This window comes from Sapajus apella, unplaced genomic scaffold (genome assembly GCF_009761245.1).
Source record: "Sapajus apella isolate SASKATOON/1434 unplaced genomic scaffold, GSC_monkey_1.0 scaffold62, whole genome shotgun sequence".
In the NCBI taxonomy this organism is placed as follows: domain Eukaryota; kingdom Metazoa; phylum Chordata; class Mammalia; order Primates; family Cebidae; genus Sapajus; species Sapajus apella.
In genome coordinates, this window is record NW_022437002.1 from 18585185 (window position 1) to 18591590 (window position 6406).

At 48.5% G+C, this 6406-nt stretch overlaps 1 pseudogene; it reads left to right on the plus strand.

The window, feature by feature from the left end:
- Positions 1-5033: 5033 nt before the first annotated feature.
- LOC116529517 lies at positions 5034-5974 on the plus strand (annotated as a pseudogene).
- The last annotated feature ends 432 nt before the right edge of the window (positions 5975-6406 follow it).

Here is a 6406-nt window from a genome sequence, read left to right on the forward strand (position 1 = left end):
TGTTGCCCTTTGGTCTTCCCAATAAAAGTTGGAGGTGTTTAACAGGACCCTTCCCCTTTTTAGGCCCCAAATTCCAGTTTTGACTCCCCAGTCTCATGACCATGCCTCCTACAAGCTGGAAAATGCCTTTAGGGAAAAATTGAAACCAATATTACTTCTCTCCACAATCTTGGGCCTGTCAAGTCCTCACTGCCTTGGTAGCTCTCCCATGCCTTTAAACAGATTTCTTAAATGCTTACTAGCTTTTAAAGTTATCCTCAACACATAAATTGGTCTGATAGAAGCTAGTCTACTTTAGCCAGAAACAGAAGTCTAGATGATAATCTGAAGTTAGCACTTTTAGATCTATAACTAAGTTATGCTATGCTAAGCACTTGTAATAATATTTAATTTAATTTTTACAACATAAGATTAAGTATTACTATTACATCTCTATTTTACAGAGGAGGAAATTGAGACACAGAAAGATTAAGTAAACTCACCCCACACCACTCAATTGCAGTGGTAGTGCCAGGATTTGAAATCTGGTGCACTGATGCCAAAGCCTGAGCTGTCAACCCAGCACAGTGCTAGACTTGCTAAATGTTTGTTGAATGACTGAAGCACAGGCTCTTCTGAGGCCATGTAGATAAGCTCCTATAATTAGAACTTACACACTCAAATGTCAGCAGAGGAAGACAGGTTTTCTCTGGTTCAAAGAAGGTAAAACTCACTTTGCTTCTCCCTTGGTTTGGCAAACTAGGTTCAACAGAAAATAATTCCAGCCCAGGGGCTGAACTTCTAAATGATTCTTATCTGCTCCTGGGAGGCAGAGCCACTGTAAGACAAAAAGATCTCCACCCTAGGCACAAAAAGGACTAAGAACAAGTGGGTGTCGGGCTTATTCCTGAGGTGGCCTCCACCCTGGTTAATTGGGATCTACGGGTGTGCAGGGGTGAGGTGTTGAGGCTGCTCAGCAGTTGTAATTCAGTTTGGGCCACCATTTCATCTGGTGGACTGTGGGCTCCAGCTGCTGTTGCAGTGTTGGTCCTGCTTCGTTGTGGGTGTTCTGGCTAGCTCTGTTGTGGGGTGTCCTTGGCACTGTTCACTAAATCTTTCTGGTTTTCATTCTATTGAGCACATGTTAAGATTGTACTTTCTGGCTGATTTGTGATTAGGTGGCACTGTGTGACATTCTGGACACATGCCAATTCCAGGCTGGCCTATTGGATTATGGAAGGAGGACTCTCTGAGTTGATGCTATTATGGAAGGAGGACTCTCTGAGTTGACGCTATTGCTCTCCCTAGCCCTCCAAACCCCTTCTATTTCATTCCAAGCCCAGCCTTCAACCCCAGTGCCTGAGCAGGAGGGAAGGACATTGCTCTGACTCCTGAGTTGCTAAGACTGGAAGACCTTGACTTATTTAATGAGTACTCCAAGCTGCTGAGCCCATGGAGATCACCTAGTTCTACCCCTAAATCTATAGATGTGGGAAACTGAGGCTTGGGGTAAAAGAGGTCTGTGGCCAAGCCAGACCAGGCCCTTTTCCCACCCAGCCAGGGCTCTGAACACTGTCATTCAGCTGCCCATGACCCTGGCCAAGCAATTCACCCTCCCAGCTGCCCTGCCTTTGGCTGGGGAGGCCTCACGGTCTCTAAGTGGGACTTTGGGGCAGGGGCGGACACTGGTTAGGCAGCCTGGCAGAGCTGGGGTCCTTCTCTGAGCCTTAGCTGTCTGAATGTGAAGGAAGGGGTATAATGAGGTTATTGTCCCCAAACTGAGGTCCCTCAGCAATCAATCTGTTGCCCCACCCTCAATTACTTGAGGTTTGTAAAGGTGGAAATGAGAAACTGCTTAGAAATTACTGTCACTGTATAAAAGGTCTCATAAAATGGCACATTGACCTGTATATGGCTGTACCTGCTCACTGTATCAGATTCTTTGCTTTAGGCTGGGATTCTGTTATTTCCCCGGGAAGACAGGGTTTCTGGTTGAGGGGGAGGGGCACTCATATTGAGCAGCAACTCTGTGCTAAGCACTTTCCTTCCATTAGCACATTTAATCTTCACTGCAACCTGTGAGCGGTTGCAGTCCTGCCCCCAGTTGACAGGGAGGCCAGTGAGGCTCAAGGAGGTGAAGGGGACTTACTCCAGTTTACTCAGCGGCAATAGGGAAAGCTGGGATTCAAACCCTATTCTGTCAGATTGAAAAGCTTATGTTTCTGCCTTATTAGAATTGCTGTTTGCAGAAAGGTAGGGAGATGTTTGCTTATTTAAAACAATTTGGGCTCAAGGTGGGTGGTCCTCAGTAGGTGGGGGCAAGAGCTCCTGGAGAGGGAGACTCTGCTCGAGGTCCCTTCAGGTCAGCAGGTCAGCCTGCGTCCCCCTCTACCCCCAGCCCATGGTTCTGGGAAGTTCGTGTTGTACAAGAGCAGTTACTTGACTAGAGGTAGCTGCCAGGCCTCCTGGCTCCACATTCCTGGCCCAAAGGCCCAAGAGCCTCTGGGCATGGGGGCTTCAGTCCAGACATCAGCCACTGGCCCCAGCCCCCTGTCCTCCATGGGAGGCTGAGCCCCTCACTTACTCAGTTTGAACTCTTTACCACTAACTATGGACTCCTCTATTCCTTTTAGTCTTAGCCCTTCTATTCCCCCTCAGTCCCTGGAAATCTGGGCCAGCTCTCTCCTCAGCAACCCCCATCCTCAGAAACCTCCCACATCACTATTACACATTGCTGGCTGGGCTTATTCACTTCCTTGGGAGCTCTCAGCTTCTGCCAACTGAATTCTACCCAGAGACCAAAGAGCTACTATCACCCTCACCCTAGTCAATCCACGGGCCTGTCCCTACCATAGACCCATAGACAAATCCAAGTACATGCATACTCACACATGTGTGTACACACACACACACACACACACACACACACACAGAGTCTCCAAGCTGGAAACAAGATTTGAGGTGGCGTGGCTTTCCAGCTCCTGTGTCTGATTCCTGGCATCCATCATCTTCCTCCCTGAGCCCATATGCATACACAAACACACACTCACACACACACACATTACAGACACATACTCAGTGACTGGACATAAGAAATACAGAGATGTATTACACAGAGAGTTGCAGACACAGACCAACATGTGACACATTGTCAGTTGCCTGCCTATCTTGTGGAGATGAGCTGCTGCCCGGAATGAGGAGCTCTGGAGACTTCTCCTTGCCTGGAAGTGTGGTGGTGGAGGGAAGGTGCTTGGGAGCAGGAGCTCCTGGGAGAGGTGATGGGTGGATAGGAGTTCCATTCTGGCTGCTGTGATGGTGCCTCCCCATTCACTATGGGTCTCCATGCTTGCAACAGGCAAGCACTCACCATTCCCCTCATTGGGGCCCAGCTCTGCCATTGGTAAAGTGCGAGGTTGATCTAGATGGCCTTTGCAGGCCCTGGAAGCTCTGGCTTCCAGCACAGCTGAGGGGCCCCAGTGACACAAGACTTTGAAGGCTTCTTTGAGCAACCACAGGTCTGTGTTGGTTAGACCAAGCCTTTCTAACAATCCAGGCAAAGATGCTCCCTTCCGGTCCTTTCTGATGCCCTTGGACTTCCCCACCAGACTCCTCAGGCCACAGTCCCCAGCAGGGGTTATGTATGTGGCCAGACTGGGATCTCTAACCTCCATCTGGGCCTCTGCCTCTACCCTAAGCAACTCAGCTGCCAGGAGCCAGCCAGAGGAGTGGAGAGAGGGGACTCCAGACTGGCAGGAGTGGAACTGCCCTTCCTGTCTGTAGCCTTCCCTCCAAGCCTCTGAAACTAGCTCCACTTTCCTCTCCAGCCTGAGGGACTTCAGCATCTTTTGCCCAACCACCCAGCCCCTCTGCCCTCTTAGTTTCTTGACTCCTCATTTTCAATCCTCAATTCCTTTATTCCAGCTCATCTACACTTCCCCATACCCCATCGCCTTCAAGACCTTATCACCCTTGTCATTACCCTGTACCATCCACCTATGAGAAACCCAGACACCCTACTCTTGACTGTAACCCCACTGCTGCCTCCATACAAACACGTATAGCACAAACACTGTTCTAAGCCCTTTACGTATATTAATTCATTTAAGTGCCATGACAACAACTTAGGTAGCACTACTGCCGTCCCTAATTTGTGGATGGGGAAACAGAGGCCTGAGACATTAGAAGAATTGCCCAAGGTCACAGACATCATGATAATACATGGCAGAGCTGCGATTGAAACCTAGGCTGTGTGGCTCCTAAATCTGTGCCCTTCTTTTTAGTTCTTTTTTTTTTTTTTTGAGACGGAGTTTTGCTGTTGTTGCCCAGGCTGGAGTGCAATGGCGCGATCTCGGCTCACCACAACCTCCGCCTCCTGGGTTCAAGCAATTCTCCGGCCTCAGCCTCCTGAATAGCTGGGATTACAGGCATGCACCATCATGCCCAGCTAATTTTTGTATTTTTAGTAGAGACGGGGTTTCACCTTGTTGACCAGGATGGTCTCGATCTCTTGACCTCGTGATCCACCCGCCTCGGCCTCCCAAAGTGCTGGGATTACAGGCTTGAGCCACCGCGCCCGGCATCTGTGCCCTTCTTAACTCCACACTACCTCTGACTGTAACTAGTCTCTGATGTCATGTAATCCCTGGAACTCCACATTTTTCTCCACAGTCCTCTTGCTTCCCCTTCTCTCTGCTTCTATCCAAGAACCCACACTGACTTAGTTCCGTTACTCTCTTGCAGCTTAACCTGTCCCTTTGTTCTGCCAAAGCTGCCAGCAAAGCCTCAATTGCAACAGTCTGGCTTTCTGCCACCTCAAGTCTATGCCTGAACTGGTAAGCCTTGTAGGTGAAAAAACCACAGCTGGGCGGCATGGGCCCTTTGTACCTCCACATCCCAGAACGCATCACTCTGGTCCTTAAGGATCCCAGCAAACCTCCCACTTCCTAGTCTAAGCTCACCAACCCGCACCTCACACTGGATGCACCTAAGTAAGCCTCCTCCCTCTTGAAACAAAGCCCTCCTTCGGCAGGTCTCCGTTGGGCCGTGGACGCGTGTCTCTGTTCCACAGGATGGGGTTTGTTAAAGTTCTTAAGAATAAGGCCTACTTTAAGAGATACCAAGTGAAATTTAGAAGATGACGAGAGGGTAAAACTGATTACTATTGTCGGAAACACCTGGTGATACAGGATAAGAATAAAAACAACACACCCAAATACAGGATGATAGTTCGTGTAACAGAGATATCATTTGTCAGATTGCTTATGCCCGTATAGAGGGGGATATGATAGTCTGCGCGGCATACACGCACGAACCGCTAAAATATGGTGTGAAGGTTGGCCTGACAAATTCTGCTGCAGCGTATTGTACTGGCCTGCTGCTGGCCCGCAGGCTTCTCAATAGGTTTGGCAGGGACAAGATCTATGAAGGCCAAGTGGGGGTGACTGGTGATGAATACAATGTGGAAAGCATTGATGATCAGCCAGGTGCCTTTACCTGCTATTTGGATGCAGGCCTTTCCAGAACTACCACTGGCAATAAAGTTTTGCTGTGGATGGAGGCTTGTCTGTCCCTCATAGTACCAAGCGATTCCCTGGTTATGATTCTGAAAGCAAGGATTTAATGCAGAAGTACACCGGAAGCACATCATGGGCCAGAATGTTGCAGATTACATGCGCTACTTAATGGAAGAAGATGAAGATGCTTACAAGAAACAGTTCTCTCAATACATAAAGACCAGCATAACTCCAGACATGGAGGAGATGTATAAGAAAGCTCATGCTGCTATACGAGAGAATCCACTCTGAAAAGAAGCCCAAGAAAGAAGTTAAGAAGAAGAGGTGGAACTGCCCCAAAATTTCCCTTGCTCAAAAGAAAGATCAGGTAGCTCAAAAGAAGGCAAGCTTCCTCAGAGCTCAGGAGCGGGCTGCTGAGAGCTAAACCAAACAATTTTCTATCAGGATTTTTCTGATAAAAACAATAAACTTATGGACAGCAAAAATAAAAAAAAAACAAAAAACACAAACAAACAAACAAAAAAGCCCTCCTTCAGCCCCATCTGCCTCCAGCTAACTGTCCCTTTCTTGAAAGCACTGTCTCCAGTATATATTTCACCTCCTTGTTAAGAGCCAATCAACTCCAGTCTGGTTTCTGCCAAGACCTTTTTGCTGAATTCCATGAACACTGTTCAACCCTTAGCTAACTTGACCTCTCCAGAGCCTGGGACCTACTGAAGCCTCCCTCCTGGAAACATACTCTTCCCCTGGGATACAGTTCCCTCAATTTCACCTTCGCCCACAGAGCCCCAGACAGAAAATCTGGGCTTCATCCTGAGCTCCTCTCTCCCCAGGCTTCCCTCCACACATTTGCCATCTATCATCGAGCCCTGCAGACTCTCCCCTATAGGTGTCTCGGAATCCATCCCTTCCTC